Here is a 16,991-nt window from a genome sequence, read left to right as displayed (position 1 = left end):
TTGCTGTGGCTGGTTTGGGACCCCGCTTTGAGAACAACTGCCCTAAAGAAAGGGGAAGCTGGGTCACCAGAGGCAGACATTTCCGCTTTCCGGAGGCGAGGGCAGACAGGGGAAGTGGAGGGGGGGGGAGGTCGCTGCCGGAGGCCAGCAGTGGGTATACAACCCCCTCCTTTGTGCGAGGCACTCTGGGCATCTGAGCCTGGCCGTGATGAATGGCCCTCATTTACGCAGGGGCCTCACAGTGTGGAAAGCACCCCTGTACGGATCTATCGGGTTTTTATTAACTGTTTTACTGTCGCAGTTTCAAAATCAATCAAACAGTGCTGCCCTCTGGAGACTCACAGGGGTTTGAGGGCTGAGGCTCCTGTTGTAAATGCAGCCCCGGCTGGACCCCAAACCAGCAGCGGGGGCCGAGGGGGTGACACAGAGCTGGTGGCGGCGTCTGTGTCCTCTTCTGCTCTGAGAACAGCCAGCTCTGTGCTCCCTCCTAGTCACAGCCTCGCCCCAAGATTGGAACTACCAGCATATCTTTGTTAACTCTTGAGCCAAACCCAAATATGAATTTCTCTTGTGAGCCACTTGCCAAACCAAGTTCAAAATCGGAACCGTAGGGGGGCATGGAAGACCCTTCTCCAACCAGCTCAAATCAGGAAGGGAATCTGTAACTCCTAAACCATGAAACCAAAAAAGACCCGGGACATCAAAAGTCTTTGAGGCTGACATGAGTCAGTACTTCTTTTCGTCCGGCTCCCCAGCGTGACAGTAGCTAAGCCCCAGGTGCAGAGAAGGGACCCTCAAAACCCCAGGGAGAAGAAGGATCTGCGCTGAATGGAGCCATCCTAGGGACCCGGGGACCTGCAGTGAAGCAGGCTGCATTTCCACCCCTACCTCATCCTGGTCCTCCTAGGAGGCACATGTACCCTGGCCTGTCCCCTGACTTCCCGGTGTGGGGCCTAGGCCCTGGCCGGCAGTGGGGGCCCAGCGGCTCTGTGATCCCAGCGGAGGGGCACAGACAGACCAGGAGCCCCGGCAGCCACCCCAAGCTGCACCTGGTCTCCCCCTGCAGAGGGGAGGAGAGGTCTCCAAAGGGTGGGGCCAAGTCAGAGGAGCCAGGGTTTCCAAGGTCCTCGCAGGCCTGCAGGGGGGCTGCCCTGCTGAGCAGCTTGCATGCGAGGGGAGTGGGAGCCCTGAGAAGCACAGGACAAGGAGGGGGTTCTGAGGCCTGTGCACCACCCACCACCCCCCCTTCACTCAGCTACACGCCCCTTGCTCATCCTCGGGCATCGCCAGGACATGCTCTCCTGACTCGGGGGCTGTGTCTGCTTGAGCCTTGCTACTCAGCTTCAGTCTTGGTCCAACGTGGCCCTCCTCCCTCCTCTGCCCTCTTCCTCCCTCCCTTCCTTCCTCCCTCTCTTCCTCCAATCCTCCTTCTCTCTCTCCTTCCTTTCTCCCTTCCTTCCCCCCTCTCCCTCCCTCTCTCCTTCCTCTCTCTCCTTCTTTCCCTCCCTCTATTCCTCCTTCCCTTTCTCTCCTCCTTTCTTCTCTCCATCCTTCCTTCCTTTCTCCCTCCTCCCTCCCTCCCTCTTTCTCCTTTCCTCTCTCTCCTTCCTTCTTTCCCCCTCCTTTCTTCTCTTCATCCTTCCTTCCTTTCTCCCTCCTCCTTCACTGCCTCCTTCTCTCCTTCCTTCCTCCATTCCTCCCCCACCTTCTTTCCTTTCTTCCTCCCTCTTCCTTGAAATCCTTCATCTGTGCCTGCATCCACCTGCCTGGTTCCAGGGAAAGCCCTCTTCAAAGGTGGAATGAGACCCTGACTTCCATGTGGATTAAGAACTGCGGCTGGGGAATATTCGCAAGCCACAAGAAGGAATGAAGTGCTACATATGCTGTAACATGGTTGAACCTCGAGACGTATGCTGAGTGCAAGAAGCCAGTCACAAAAGGCCACATGTTGCATGATCCCATCTAAGTGAGAACGTCCGGGATAAGCAAATCCATAGAGACAGAAAGCAGATCCGTGGCTGCCAGAGGCCGAAGCGAGGGTGGGGCGAGGGGCGGGCTGCTTAGTGAGTAGGGGGCTTCCTTTGAGGCCAATCAAAATGTTCTGAAACCTGATGGAGGGGACGGTGCATACCATTGTGAATGCACCAAATGCCCCTGAAATGGTTAATGTTATGTTATACAAACATGACCTCGGTTAAACCGACACACAGAAAGCTGCTGAGCTGGCATCCCCAGACCCTGAGGTGCACTGTTCCAGCCGTGCCTGGAGCTGGAGGAGAGTACGGAGGATGTCAGGTGCGGAGTCCAGGGGACCTCCACTAGAGTGTCTGTAAATCGAGGGGGGTCCTCTGGCCTCACGGACAACTGTACCGGCTTAGATCCCTCCGAGGGGAGGAGGGACAAAGGTACTTGAGTGGAAGGGGATGGGAGGAATGGGGAGCAGACCCCGGATTCCAGACTCCCAGCTTCATGGCCAGGCTCTCATCCCACTGCATCCGGCAAGCTGTCATGAGACATCCATTTTATTGCTCCAGTTTGCAGAGGGGAGGCCAGTTACTCAAGGTCACATGGCCAGCAAGCGGTCCAGCCCCAAATCTGTGCTCTCAGCCTTGGCTACCCGCACTGAGCCCCGAGGAAAAGTGACACTGGTCTGGGCCCCATGAAGCCCTGTAAGGGCTGCAGCCCCATCCCGACCTCGGTTCTACCCCAGTCCTATTCCCTGTCTGCCGAGGATGGAGTCCTGGGGCTGACCTGCCCTCCTGCATCCCTAGAAATCCGGCTTACCCATGTCTGCTCCCAGGGACTTGCCACATGGAGGACGTCCTAGCAGCAATTTCTTCTGATGGCCAGTTCCCTCTGGGCCATGCGGATGCTGCTCACGCAGAGCACAGTGGGGCCTGGGCCCTGGCCGGAACATCTGGAAGAGCCCAGCAATTTCACAGGATGCCTGCTGAGTGGCAGACCTGTGCTCAGGGCCCTCCACCTCCCAGTGAGGAGAACCACAATAAGGAGGGACAAATAGGTGAAGCAAATCAGTGTCAGGCGTTGGTAAGTACTGGTGTGAAGACAAATAAACAGGGGATGGGGAGGATCACGGGGTAGAGGGACAGGAAATGTTAGATGCCCATGGAAAGCCCTTGTGAGGAAGGAGAGTTTGTGCAGAGGCCTGAAGAAAACTCTGGGGAACAGCATCCAATGCAGAAGCATAGAGAGTGTGTAGACTCTGAGCAGCCAATGAACTTGGCTGGTGGTTAAGGACTATCAAGGAGGTCTGCATGGCTGGAGAGGCATGGATGGGAGCTCGGAGAGGCTGGCCAGGGCCTCACATGGGACAGGAGGAGTGCTGAGTGCAAGAGGAGAAGCAGGGGGACACCACTGTTGCCCAGTCCCTACTCAGGCCCCGCAGTTTGCAGTCTGGGCGACCGTGAAGCAGGGGACTGTGTGTGTGCTGAATGGAGCAGAGCCTCTGAGCCCAGCCTGCCCTGCCGTGCTCGCTTGCACACCTCACATGACGTCCCCGTGCCTCTGTTTCCCCACTGAGACCCAGAAAAGGGGTTTTTCATAATCCTTATGGGACGACCACGCTTGCATGATGGCAAGCGCTAAGTGGCAGAACGGAACAAGCCCCAAGGCGCATTGGCTGTCACAGTCGCCTCACAGGTCTGCCACTCACCCCGTCTCCTCCTCCCCACCCTGGGACTCAGTGCAGAATGTGATTAAGGAGCATGTTCCAAAGACCCAGGCCCCAGCTCTGACACCAGCATGATTGGAACCAGCGCTCCTGGCGTGTGAAAGGAGGACGCCAGGCTCACGTTGGCTGAGTGTCCAACGTTTGGTTTCAGCTCAGGTCACGAACTCGCAGTTCGTGAGTTCAAGCCCCGCATCGGGCTCTGCACTGACAGCGAGGAACCTGCTTAGGATCCTCTCTCTCCGTCTCTCTCTGATCCACATGTGCTCTCTCTTTTTTTTTCACGATAAATAAGTAAACATTAAAAACGGCACAGGATTAAATAACTATAATACATAGAATCTATTCTATGGAAGAATATAGAACATTAGCTACAATGTGCTAAGAGAGACCATACATGTTGTGTTCAATCTTTCCAATGACCTGGTGAGAGGGCTTTGTCCCCTTCAAAGATGAAGGCTATCATTTTTGTCTTTTTATTTATTTATATCAGTATTATCTGTTCACCTATTAGATCAATACATTGGGGGATAAATTTCCCTTTTAAAAAACTATCACTACAGGGTGCCTGGGTGGCTCAGCTGGTTCAGCATCCAACTTTGGCTCAGGTCATGATCTCGAAGTCTAGGAGTTCGAGCCCTGCATTGGGCTCTGGGCTGACAGCTAGCTCAGAGCCTGGAGCCTGCTTCAGATTCTGTGTCTCCTTCTCTCTCTGCCCTTCCCATGCTCACTGTCTCCCTCTGTCTCTCAAAAATAAATAATTATTAAAAATAAAATAATAAAATAAAGTAAAAAATAAAAAAATTATCATGCTTGGATCTTTGTTTCATGTGTCTTTGAAAGTTTCCTGAGGTTCTTTGAAAGGGGGTTAGGACCTAGAACTCCGGAGAGTGGAAATAAAACCCAGTTCTAGAAGAAAGCCAACAAGTTTGACTGTGTCTTTCTTTGTTTCAAGATCAAAGGGTGTTCATGTGGGGTTTTCCCTGAGGTGGGTCTCTGGGGATCACTGGGGACACCCCACCTACTCCCAGGGGTCAGCTGGACAAACATGGTTGCCACAGAGCTGTCTGTCTCAAAGCCGTGGAGCCATGTGATCTGGAATAAAGGGAGGCCAGAGGCAGGAAACGGAGACCAGAGTCACAGCTAGGTTGGAATCAAAGAAAAAGAAACAAACCCATAGGCGTTGCTGAGACATGAGGCAAGAATCTGTGGTAGGTGTTTTCCCGAGGAAGAGAAAAGACAGAATGGACCCCAACATAGGCTGGATGATAAATCAGTCTGTGGTTGCATAGCTCATTGAACAAACCCAACCCCAAGGGGCTGATAGATGGTTCCATTTCCACCCAGAGGGAAGTCACTGTTGGCCCCTCCTTGGCCCTGAACTCGTCAACATGCGTATGCCTGCAGCTGGGTAGAAGCGGACACCAGAGCAGGCCTATCACCTGGCAGGAGGGACAATGGTGCTTCAGAGCTCCCCCCCCCCATCTCTCTCCCTAAGAAAAGACAGAGGTGACTGACGTCCCCTGCTAGCTGGTGGCAAAGCCAGCCCAGGAGTGAAATGATCCAGCTCCCTGCGCTCGTGCTGACCATTTTCAGAATCGCAGGATCCTGGCAGGCATGGGCCACGGGAGATTCTAGAGTCTAGCAGGGGAGCGCATAACAGAGATAAATGTTACGGCTTGCATTTCAGGTTCTGAAATATCGATTGCCTAAGTACAGGGTGTGGGAGGCTGGATCGCGGCTGCTCTTGTGTCAAAGACCTGGGGGGCGGTGGTGTTGACCACGAGATCAATAGAAGCCTGCAGCGAGACGTGGCTGCTAACCGGGCTCCTGGCCTCTTAACATGACAGACGGGTGGAGGCAACGCGTCTGGAGCCCGGGAAGTGACAGCCTCACTTTCCTGCGCATTCGTCGGCCACTCTCCGACATTTGCTTCTCTCTAGGTGTCACAGATTAAAAATCGTGTCAAGGTTCAGAGACTGTCGAGAGAATGGCTGAGCTGGCGAAGGGGGTGTGGGAGCCCATCAAAGACCTTATTAAGAAGAGTGGAAGATCTAACTGGAAAGGGGGAGGATAAGGGACCTAAGCGAGGCCTTCCCTTTGCAAGGGGATTGTCGGCGTGGTGGAAAGGCTTGTCCAGGGTGGACCCGGAGGGCCGAACTGGGACTCAGAGCAGCATGGGATGGGTTGTGATTGACCAAGTGTGTCCACCGGAATGCCAGGAGGTTGAGGGGTGTTCCAGAAAAGAGCGGTCTGGAGGCCCGTCTGAGTACGGAATATACATAAATATACTAGACCAGACCGGCACCGTCTTGGAGATCCAAAGCCCATATCAGTATTATGTTATTATACAATATACATGTTATTAGGTACATCACCCGGGACACAGCCCTAAAGTCCAAAAGAAAGGCTTGTCTTTGCCCAAGTCCCCTAGAAAGCAGAGCCTGGGGCCCGAGGCCTTCCGTGCTCTTACTTTATTGGGAAGTGCAATCCTGGTGAGCAGAAAAGAGCCTGGAGGAGACAGATCCCCAAGCTGTCTATACAGCTAAGGGCAGCTGATTGCTGGATTCCCAAGGGATGGTCCCCTGAGAAGCCACATTAAACTGTGTCTCAGGGGACAAGGGGGGAATTTTTTTTCCCTTGGGTGCTGTCTCCACATGATTGAAGATTCGCTCCATGGAGGTTCCCTTTCCTCCGTGTCTGGGTCGGGCACTAGCTGTGACCCCGGGGGTGGTAACATCACCAGGGATGGGCCCCCGGAGGTGAGAGGCAAAGTAGAGCAGGAGGAGGGGCAGGGGCACCTCCGTGACATGGGTTGGTGCCCACGTAGTGTAGGTTGTTGCTTGAGGCAGAAGGGACTGGATGGTTCAGATCCGGGGTGTGACATCCATGCTGGGGACTGTAAGTCTCTTTCCCGCTCTTTCTCATGACCCGAGTCTCTCCGTTGGAAGCAAAAGAGTGCTTTCATGGGAAGCCTTCAAGGAGGTTCTGTGCACAGACAAGGATTCATGCGGATGGATATATGGTGTAGGTATTTTTCCTATGGTGGGCGTGATTATGTGACCTGGCCCATGTCTACGTGACAATACGTCTTGGAGATCCTTATCAGTACGCTCATGCATTTGAACATCTGCGGCATTGGCCTGTTGCTATTCCAGGATTTACTTAACTAGGATCCTACCGACCGGGCAGTTAAGATGTTTCTAATCTCCTGCTACTCAAATCAATATGGCAGTGGACAGCCTCGCACACAAGTTATTTAGTAACCCTGGGAGTTCAACTCTAAGGCTAAACACCTAGTGTTGGAACAGCGGGAGGAAGGGAATACGCATTTGTGGTTTTGTGGCATGTTGCCAAACTGCCTTCCAGGGAAGCTAGGCTGGTTTCATTCCCGCCAGCAATTCGGGAGGGTGCCTGTCTCCCTTTATCCCGCCCACACGAGGCATTACTGTATTTGTGAGCTTTGCCGGTGTGGTAGGTAGAAAATGGCATTTCAGTGTGGTTTTCACTTTTCGTGTTTTAGTGGTAAGTGAAATTGAGCCTTTTTTCATACGCATGAGTATCATTTACATTTTTGGGGATTGAACCCCTCATCAGGCTCTGCGCTGAGCACGTAGAGATTGCCTAATATTCTCACTCTCTCTGTCCCTCCCCCTGCAAAACGTCATTTACATTTTAGTCTCTGTGAACTGACGGTATCTTTTATCCATTTTCCTTATTAAAAATTGTTAACATGGGGCGCCTGGGTGGCGCAGTCAGTTGAGCATCCACCTTTGGCTCAGGTCATGATCTCATAGTTCGTGAGTTCAAGCCCCGTATCGGGCTCTGTGCTGTCAGTTCAGGGCCTACTTCAGGTCTCTGGTCCCCCTTCTGCCCCTCCCCAGCTTGTGTTCTCTCAAACATAAAAATAAAAATAAGTTGTTAACGCAAAAATTTTCAAATATACAAAAATTACAGATATTCAGTAGATATATTTGTGTGTATCTGTATTTATATTAGCAAAAGGTATAAAATAGAAGGCCACCCATGTACCTACCTCCCAGCTTCAGAAAACACAAACCACTGTTAACACCTTTGAAGTCCTCTCTACTCCTTTTCCCTACCAAGAGGAACCACATTTCCGAATTTTGTTTGTATATACATGTACGTGTGTGTGTGTATGTGTGAAGAGAAGGAGAGATGGAGAAAGAGAGGGACAGAGAGAGTTATCTCTTTAAACATTATATTTCTAGGTGTGTTTGGGGGCTTTCCTATGAATGGTATTGAAATCTATATATGCTCTGTAACTGATATTATTTTATTCAACATTTTCGAAATCCTAGCATTGTGTTTGAAAACCGTCAATGATGTTGTGAAGAGCTGTAGTTCAATAATTTTTCACTGTTGTCATATTGTATTGTACGAGTTTACCACCATTGATCTTTCTCCTGTTGACGGGTATTGGGTGACCCCCAATGTTTGTGAGTACAGTGTTGCCGGGAACATTCTAGCACGTATCTCCTGGTACACAGGGCAACAATTTCCAGGCTAGCGTGTGTACACAGGTTTGGGACTGCTGAGTCATAGGCTGTGTGGGCTTTTAGGGTGCAAAACAGTATACCATTACCCACTTAAAAATGGCTTGCTGGTCTGATTATTGATTGTAGGGGCTCTTTAAGTGTGGAAGAAACGAACACTTTGTGATATGGGCATATTATTGCTCAACTGCTCAGAAAAGTCCTACAGCAAAAGAAACCTGTTTAGACCAGGATTTTCTAACTAAGCTGAAATGGTCTGGTAAAGGAGACACTGGCTTGGAGGCCAAGTTCAGCAGTAGGACAAAGGCCCCTGTCCTCGGCCCAGGGGATGAGCGTGGAGGGGCAGGCCTTCAAGAGAGGTCTCCTGGTCTGCCTGCCCTTTATCTGACAGCTTACAGGACCCCGTGTCCACTAGGTCAGGCCTTGTGTGTGCGTGGCCCATCCCCCATGGCCGTCCCTAGAGCCAGAAAGAAACTCTGCTCAGAGCAGAGTGGGTTTTTTTCCCCCAACATTTATTCACCTTTGAGAGTTAGAGAGAGACAGAGCATGAGTGGGGGAGGGCAGAAAGAGAGGGAGACACAGAATCTGAAGCAGGCTACAGGCTCTGAGCTGTCAGCATAGAGCCTGATGCGGGGCTCAAACCCATGAACCGTGAGATCATGACCTGAGCTGAAGTCAGACACACTTGACCAACTGAGCCACCCAGGCGCCACCAGATCAGAGTGTTTTTGCCTTGCTCCATTATATGATGTCCTCAGGATTTACTTAGAACCAAAGCCCGAGCCTTGACTCCCCAGGACACTGGGGACGCTGGTTTGTCCCTCACCTCTCTGGCCACTTTCCCTCCTTGTCAGTCCCTCTCCTCCGGCTAGTGGTCCGTGCTGCCTGGCGGCCTGGTTATTTTGGCTCCCATGCCCTGGCTCTCTCATGACCTGAGGTGGCAGGTCTGGGCCTTTCCCCTTCGGGCTCCTGGCACTTGGTACCCAGGGAACGACCAGGCTAGGGGTGGTGATGACAGTGAGCATGCATTGGGGGCTCACCACAGGGGCGGGCTCCATGCTGAAGACTCCGTGAGGGTCACTGCCTGTCACTGTTCATGGCAAACCCATATAGATGCTGTTACCATCATTCCATTTTACAGGTGAGGGGACTGAGGTGGAGAGAAGGTTGCTCGTTGGTCCAAGGCCACGGCCACTGAGCCCTGAAGGCAGGATTTGGACCCCATAGCAGTTTCGTACCCACCTCACACTACCCACCCGACCAGACGGAGCTGGGAGCCTCTCCCCCACCTCACTGAGCAGTGTCCACACACACAGGGGAAGTGATGCCTGGTGGCCTCACAAAGGTCCTGGAAGCTTTCTTTGGGACTGCAGGGGGTCCTGTGGGAACAGGCAGCCAGGGCATGGGGAGGGCCCCAGCCTGGTCTTTTGCCCCTTCCCTAATCCCCTGCTGCCAGCCGGGGTCACAGGCCCAGCCCAAGGGCACGTGAGGCTCAGGTGAGGGTCCCCAATTTGCCTCCTTGGCAGTAGCTCCAGGCCCGCCACAAACAAACAGCTGTGACTCGGGTCCCCAAGGCTCTCCCGCTCCCATGTAACATTACCTGTGTCAACACTTTCATTTCTAAAGCAGCAGAGCCAAGGTGGGGGCCAGGGGTGGGCAAGGGGGAGGGAGAGAGCCCGGCCCTTATCAGCGCTGGGTCCTTGCATATGTAACACCGTCATATAATTAACAGTGAAGATCATTTACATTGTCGCTTAGCTAATTTTCATAATGTTTTCTTTATTATCAGAGGAAGAAATTAACCCAAGAATTTATTTACATAGCAGCCTCAAACAGTAACAGCTTGCTAATTGCCTGTTAGGTGATTAATAAGCTTACAGCAGATGCTAATGCGTCGTGGGCTCCCCGTTTCAAAGGTGCTCTTGCCGCACGCGTGTGTTTTTGGCAGCTTAATTAGTGCAATAATTATGTACTTGTTGCTCCTTCTTTCGAGCAAATACTGTCAAATGCTTAAAAGATTAAAGTGAATTATATCCTGAGAACTCACAGCGCAGAGGTTGCCCGCTCGTGCTAACTTCTCGGCTGGTTCAAAAATAGAAGAGTGTAAACGACAGAGGGGGACTGATCTGTCGGTGGGAGACATGAGGAACCTCGGAGCACGAGTTCTCCCGTGGGCTCTGCTCCTCACCGACAGAGACCTTGACCCCTGCCTCAGTTTCCCGCCTGTGAAAGGAGGGACGCTTCACTGGCATGGGAAAGAGCGGAGGGGACATTGTAGTACCATGGGGACTCCTGAGTCATGGTGACTAAGTATAACACGGGCATCGCACTCCAGTCCTAGTTTGAACAAACCAATTGGAAAAGGACATCTGTGAGAGATTCAGAAAAGCTGGACAGGGTGGCAGGTGACCTCCAGAAGTCCTTGTTGATTTCGTCGGGTGTGAAAATGGCCTCATGGCTGTGTGACACAAAGATATACCTGTCCCTTGGATACACAGGCTCTAAGTGTTAGGGTGAAATGATGTGCTGTTTGTAACTTGCTTCCAAGCACCTCGGCCCCCTCCTAAAATCAGTGGATCTGTTAGGTGAAAAACGATTGCAAAATGTGGGTCCGCATCGAAGCTGGGTTCCTGGTGCCTTGGGGATCGACATAATGGTTTTCTCTACTTCTGGGTATGTTTGGAAATATGCATACCAGAAGAGCTAGAACAGCAAAAGGAGAAGATGGGAATGCTGTGTAGACATGGGCTTGAGAATCCAGCTCTGTCCTTCCCATTGCCCCATGCTGCCAGGTGAGTGTAAGCTGGGCAGAACCAGGGAGACCTTGTCCATCAGGGACTTTGGAGAAAGAAGCCAGATTGAGCTGGATAGTGAGGGGTTTCCTGGTACTGCCAAACCTGGAAAAGTCCCATGAAAATAAGAATGAGTCGGCCACTATACGAATGTGGTACCAGAGGGTTCTGCAGGGACCTGCTGTGGGCCGCGTCCTGCCGGCCCCGCAGTGGCTCAGGGATCCCCAGGCCCAAAAGCTCTGACCCAAGAGGGGCCTGCAGTTTCCTCCTCCCTGGAATGTGACACTCGAGTGGAGGGCTCTGGGGAAAATGGCGGTGACAAGAAGTCTTTTTGAAGGCAGAGCAGGGGACAAGGAGCCCACCAGCCCCACTTGCCTAGGCCTTCAGGATGTCTCCTGTCCTAGGTCCTCTTGGGTTCTTCAGCTATTCCAGAAGTTTCCAGCAAGTCATACTGGTATCTCTCATCTTTGGCACTTTCCAGAGCTGCCTGTCTTCATTCATTTGCATGACTTTTTGATGATTGCCCGTCTGTGGCTCCAGAAGGCAGAGACCAGGTTTAGTTTTGGTCACCACCCATGGTGAGAGCTTAGCACAGTGCCTGGCATGTAGGGATAATAACGATTTTCTTAAAAAAAATTTTAAAGCACTTCCATGTGCCCGTAGAATAGGGAAGGAAGACCAAATCCATGGGTAAGTTTCTGTTGCTGGCAACCAATCAGACCTGGGTCACAAATGCCTTTCTTCAAAGGAGTCTCTCAAATTAGAGCATATGAGAGAAAAGCAGAGGAGAGGGCATTTTTTAATGCGCCTGGATCCAGCCATGTCTGAAAGCAACAATCCCTGGGCTTGTGCATTACATAAGCCACTAAATCCCCCTTTCTGCATCAGGGACATTTGGGGCGGGGTTTTCAGACACACAGTAGAAAGTTTCCCATTTGATACAAAACGCTCCAGGAATTCTGAGGCGGGGTATCCTTTCTGGGTCAAGGAAGCTTCACGGATAGAAAAGTGAGAGATCATTCTAGGTGTCCGGTTAGAGAGGAGAGGATATAAGCAAAGGTGTGCTGGCAAGAAAGAGTGAGGGACAGACAGAGGCCATGGCAGAGACCAGCAGGCTGGCCCTTGGTGCCCAGTGAGAAGCCTCCAGAAGCTGAACCCGATAGGAAGGGGGGGCACCTTGCCATCTCGATGGGAAAGTGCTTTGTCTTCCACGGTCCCTTTCCCAGAAGAGGTCACCCCCGATGCCAGAGGTTCCCAGAGCCCGCTGGCCCCTTGGATTCAGACTTCCTGCCCAGACAGGGCAGCTGGGATGAGGTCATGGCTGGGGAGAGTCTTTTATCCTCTTGCTAAGCTTCTTCTTTCAGTAGCAATTGATGTCTTGCTTAATCTCAGAATTATCTGATTGTCACAGTCGAGTTTTCCACATTAGGCAGTGAGCCAACAAGTTACTTAACCTATAATTGCCCTTTAATGAAGCCCATCTTCAAAACTGAATTGTCAAAAGGAAACTTGTAAACACGCAGCGAGGTCCAAGACCAAGCCGGCCCCAGACGTCGCAGCCAGGCCCTTGACCCCTCTCTGGCGTCAGCCACATTTGTCTGAGTTACTGGGGTTTTATCGCCGGCTGCCACCCAGGGGAGAGAGGCGTCCTGGGCTCACAACAGCTGCCGGGAGCAGGTCAAGCCTTTTACAAGCCGGCTAAGGGGGCTCGGCTCTGCTGTGCACATTCCCCATTGTCAAGGGTTCCCCGCCCCCCACGCCTTGCTATGCTCTGTAGGTATGAAAGTCATGGCCAGTGCTGTGATGTGAACTTTGCAAGTCCTAGGCATGTGACGCCGCCTGATGTCATGGAAACGTGGCCGGTGAACGGTCCGCGTGATAGGAAGAGTCGGTGAGGGGGGGCTGGTTCTTACTAGAGCAGCGTCGGTGGGGCCTACGCGGTGTGTCCTCAGGTGTCTAACTTCTGGGAACTTCCAGGGGGCATCTTAAGAATGTCAAACACACTAGGCCACTTCCTAGCTCTGTCCTCTTCATCCAGGGCAAACCAGGGCAAGGAAGAGATATCGACAGAACACCTACAATGTGTTAGATAGGATGTCAGGCACTTTATATCAGTGTCTCAAGCTAGGTCATAGTAGTCTTATTTTGTAGGTTAAGAATGTGAGGCCCAGAGAGGTTAAGTAGCTCGACCAAGGTCACACAGCATGTGGGTGTGGCAGGACTTACAGGCAGGCTTGCCTAGCACCTTGGAGGCTCCCTTATCAAGGTAATGCTGGCCTGAAGCCAGTGAGGGGTGCAGACAGGAAGAGCTGTGGATTTGGTTTAAAATTGCACAAAAGTATGGGGGGTGGGTAGGTAGAAATGGGGATGAAAAGACTCCCTGGAGGCTGATAGGGGTTGCGGCTGGGGTGATAGGTACCATCAAGACACAATTTCATTTAATTTTGTCGGATTTGAAATCACATTGGAAGCAGACGGTCACAGAGAGGGGAGAGGGAGCGCTAGGCAGGATGCGGGCCTGGGTGTAGGTGGGGCTGCAGGCGAGCGGTTCAGAGGTGAGGGAGGGGGATGTCTGGCCCCAGCCCAAAGCAGGGTGGCCAGTGATAGCGCACCGCCCATGGGAGCCGGTGCGTCCGCTTTAATGACTTGTATTCACAGACATGGCCCTGACAATGTATTTTTCTCCTTATCACCGGCGCAGGGTCATTCCCCCGCCGTAGCTGTGAAATCGTGGCTCTCCATTTCAGTCTCAGGTCATTAATTGAAGAAACTTGGCCAGCACACGCCTGGTGGAAGGCAGCTCCAAATGGATGCAGGCGCGTTTTTGAGGACTTGAAGGAAACACAAGAAATCAATTAAAGGGCCAGGAAATGAATGCCTCCTTCCCCAGACCACCCGGAGACCCAGGGCCATGTGGAAACTGCGGACTGAAAAGGCAAACCGGGAGCCTGGGATGGTTTGGGGTCCCAGACCTAGCAGGGCCGGGTCTCAGTCCCCAGGCTCCACGGGCTACATGGCCTCTGGGCTCACGCCAGCCCTCCTGGTGAAGACCACCTGGTGCCGCCGGCTGGAGGTGAAGGCCCAGATGAGGTCTGCAAGAATCAGGATACCCCTGCGAAGGCCTTTCTCACACAGACAGACTCGTTCCACCAAAACACAAGCCTCACAGACGACAATAGCAACAAAAATGTACGCAATTGGGCTTTTTTTTTTTTTAACTATTTATTTATGAGAGAGCAGACTAGGGGAAGGGCAGAGAGGGGGAAACCAGAGATCCAAAGTGGGCTGTGTGCTGACAGGCTGACAGCAGTGAGCCCAATGTGGGGCTCGAACTCATACTCCGGGAGATCATGACCTGAGCCAAAGTCAGACGCTCAATGGACTAAGCCACCCAGGTGGCCTTGCATGCAGATTTTATAGCTTATCAAGAGCTTCTATGCCCCGGAGCTCAGCTTCTCCTCCCAGCAACCCTGGGACAGAGGGAGAAATGGAGAGAGGGTCAGAGCCTGCACCCAGAGGTGTCATGTTGGGTGCCCAGCACAGCACAGCAGGGAGGCTTCAGCTGAGATGCTCTTTGCCGATTTAGGCAAAGCACAGTGCTGGCCAGGGACTCAGTCCCTGGACTGGGGGAGGGCACAGGTCCCAGCCCCCCCAGTTCCGTGGCTTACCTGGCTTTTGCAATTGTGGACACTCAAATTAGGCTAAGAGAGACTCTCCGTATGATCCCACGGCCTCTCCCAAACATTGATGACTCCCACGGTCTCCTGGAAATATCAGTGATGTCTGCCTTCTGGGCCTATCTCTCCCCCACTTCTTCTGGTTAGTTTGTGTCTCCGGAATGTGAGGCGGCCCGGGAGGACTGAAACAAGAGCTGTCTCCTAGGAGAGGCAAAATGAACACAAATGTGTCTGGGAGAGTAATGCCTTTTGTCACAGTGTTTTGGATTTCTCCAAGGGCCTTTGCTCACATTCTGTCGTCTAATTTGAAACAAGCAAGAACCTCATGAGCTGTTGAGGAAGGTGATGACTACCTCCTTCCTTAAAGCGGGGGAGCCAAGGCACAAAACAGTCCTGTGCTTTGTCCAGCACCACGCTTCCTCACCTTTTCACTCTCTGAAGTTTGAAAAGCATCAGGTCAATCTTTTTTTACTTTTTAAATTAATGTTTCTTTCCTTTTAGAGAGAGAGATGGAGACAGAGTGCAAGAAGGAGAGGAGCAGAGAGAGGGAGACACAGAATCTGAAGCAGGCTCCAGGCTGTCAGCAGAGAGCCCAACATGGGGCTCGAACTCACAAACCATGAGATCGTGATCTGAGCAGAAGTCAGACACGTAACCAACTGAGCTCTGCAGACACCCAAATATTAAGTCAATCTTTACCCTTAGTTTCCAAATGAGAAACTTGGAGAGGAAGGCTGGGAGGAATTCTTACCCCTATTTCTAAGAAATAGATTTTCTTGGGGCGCCTGGGTGGCTCAGTCGGTTATGCGTCCAACTTTGGCTCAGGTCATGATCTTACAGTTTGTGGGTTCATGCCCCACGTCGGGCTCTCTGCTGACAGCTCAGAGCCTGGAGCCTGCTTCAGATCTGTGTCTCCCTCTCTGTCCGCCCATCCTCAGCTCATGTTCTGTCTCTCTCTCTCTTAAAAATAATAAATATTTTAAAAGATGTTAAAAAAAATATTTTCTTGGGGCACCTGGGTGGTTCAGTCAGTTAAGCCTCCGACTTCGGGCCAGGTTACAATTTCACGGTTCGTGAGATTGAGCCCTGCATCAGGCTCTGCACTGACAGAGCCTCCTTGGGATTCTCTCTCTTTCTTTCTCTGTCCCTTCTCCCTCAAAATAAATAATACATAAACCTAAAAAAAGAAATAGACTCTATTATAAGGTAGTAATTATTACAAATGTTTATGGCTTCTTTGGTTCTTTATTATGTTTCTGAAAATGTATGCTTAGTGCATTTTTCTCTTTTGAGGCCAAAATGTCAAACTTGAGACCTCCTGACTTTGCGTGGGTAGGGTGGGGGGCCAGGGGCAGTTGAGGAAGCTCCCCACTTCTTTCTTAGTGTCTCCTCATAATTCTTGTTCAGGCAGAGGGTAGGGTGGCCCAAAGAAGGGGATTTGATGCCCTCCAAGTTCATAATCATTCACACCTCACTTTGTATCAGAGCTAGATGCCAATCTGTTTTCACCACTAGGCTGGGAAGGCCCTGAGTGGATAGGAAAGGAAAGGGTCCTATTTGGGGATTTAGGGAAAAAACACACAAAAAAACAAGACTCAGGCAGTAGGTGGAATGGAGCCAGAGGTGGGGGTGGGTGTTGGAATCTTGAGCTGGGACCTGTCAGGACATCACAGCAATAAACCAGGGGGAAGGGAAGAAATCTTCATTGAAAATAAGGACTAGAGAGGTCAAAAGGAAGAAAAGGCTCCCAGGCTTTTCAGGACGTGGGATGTATGGCAATTTTCACAATGAATGAGGGGGAGTCAAAGATTCGCTTTCAGATTCTGGGGTGGATACCCAGGGAGGCGGATAGGAGGCCTTGATCAGAACTAGGAAACACAGGTGAAAATGCATCCTGCGGGGAGAAAGCCAGGATGGTTTAGTTCTGGAAGGACTGAGTCTCAGGTGCTGAGGAGGTCTGGATGGCAGATGTAAACTGGGCGGGTCGCAGCCTCTTGGTGGTCCTTGAAGCCCCTATGGGCTCCCCAGTCCCCTCAGCCAGCCTGAGGGCTGGGCCTCTGCCCCTCTGCCCTACCATCCGGCTCACTCAGAGCCCTGGATGACCTGGGCCACTTGACCTCTTGATTTCTTATACTTCTTTTTGCCTTCCACCTCGTACCTCCAGCGATGATGCTTAAAGCTCCACGAAGCTCATTCGGTGGCCCTCTGTGGAGCACCAAGGGTCACCAAGCCCCACGATGCAGCCAGTGGAGCCGGCAAACCCGGTTTAAAGAGTTGGCTCTGCCAAGAACCTGCTGTATGATATTGGCAGGTCACT

The 16,991-nt window shown here is 51.9% G+C and overlaps 1 long non-coding RNA gene across 1 annotated transcript; it reads right to left on the bottom strand.

The window, feature by feature from the left end:
- Positions 1–14,344: 14,344 nt before the first annotated feature.
- Positions 14,345–16,991, bottom strand: LOC115301679. Its single transcript, XR_003913239.1, has 3 exons — positions 16,833–16,991; positions 14,666–14,875; positions 14,345–14,467 (listed from the first exon to the last, which is right to left on the bottom strand). It is a non-coding gene; the product is annotated as an uncharacterized LOC115301679 (long non-coding RNA).

Source organism: Suricata suricatta, chromosome 9 (genome assembly GCF_006229205.1).
Source record: "Suricata suricatta isolate VVHF042 chromosome 9, meerkat_22Aug2017_6uvM2_HiC, whole genome shotgun sequence".
In the NCBI taxonomy this organism is placed as follows: Eukaryota; Metazoa; Chordata; class Mammalia; order Carnivora; family Herpestidae; genus Suricata; species Suricata suricatta.
This window is presented reverse-complemented; position numbering and strand designations above follow the sequence as displayed.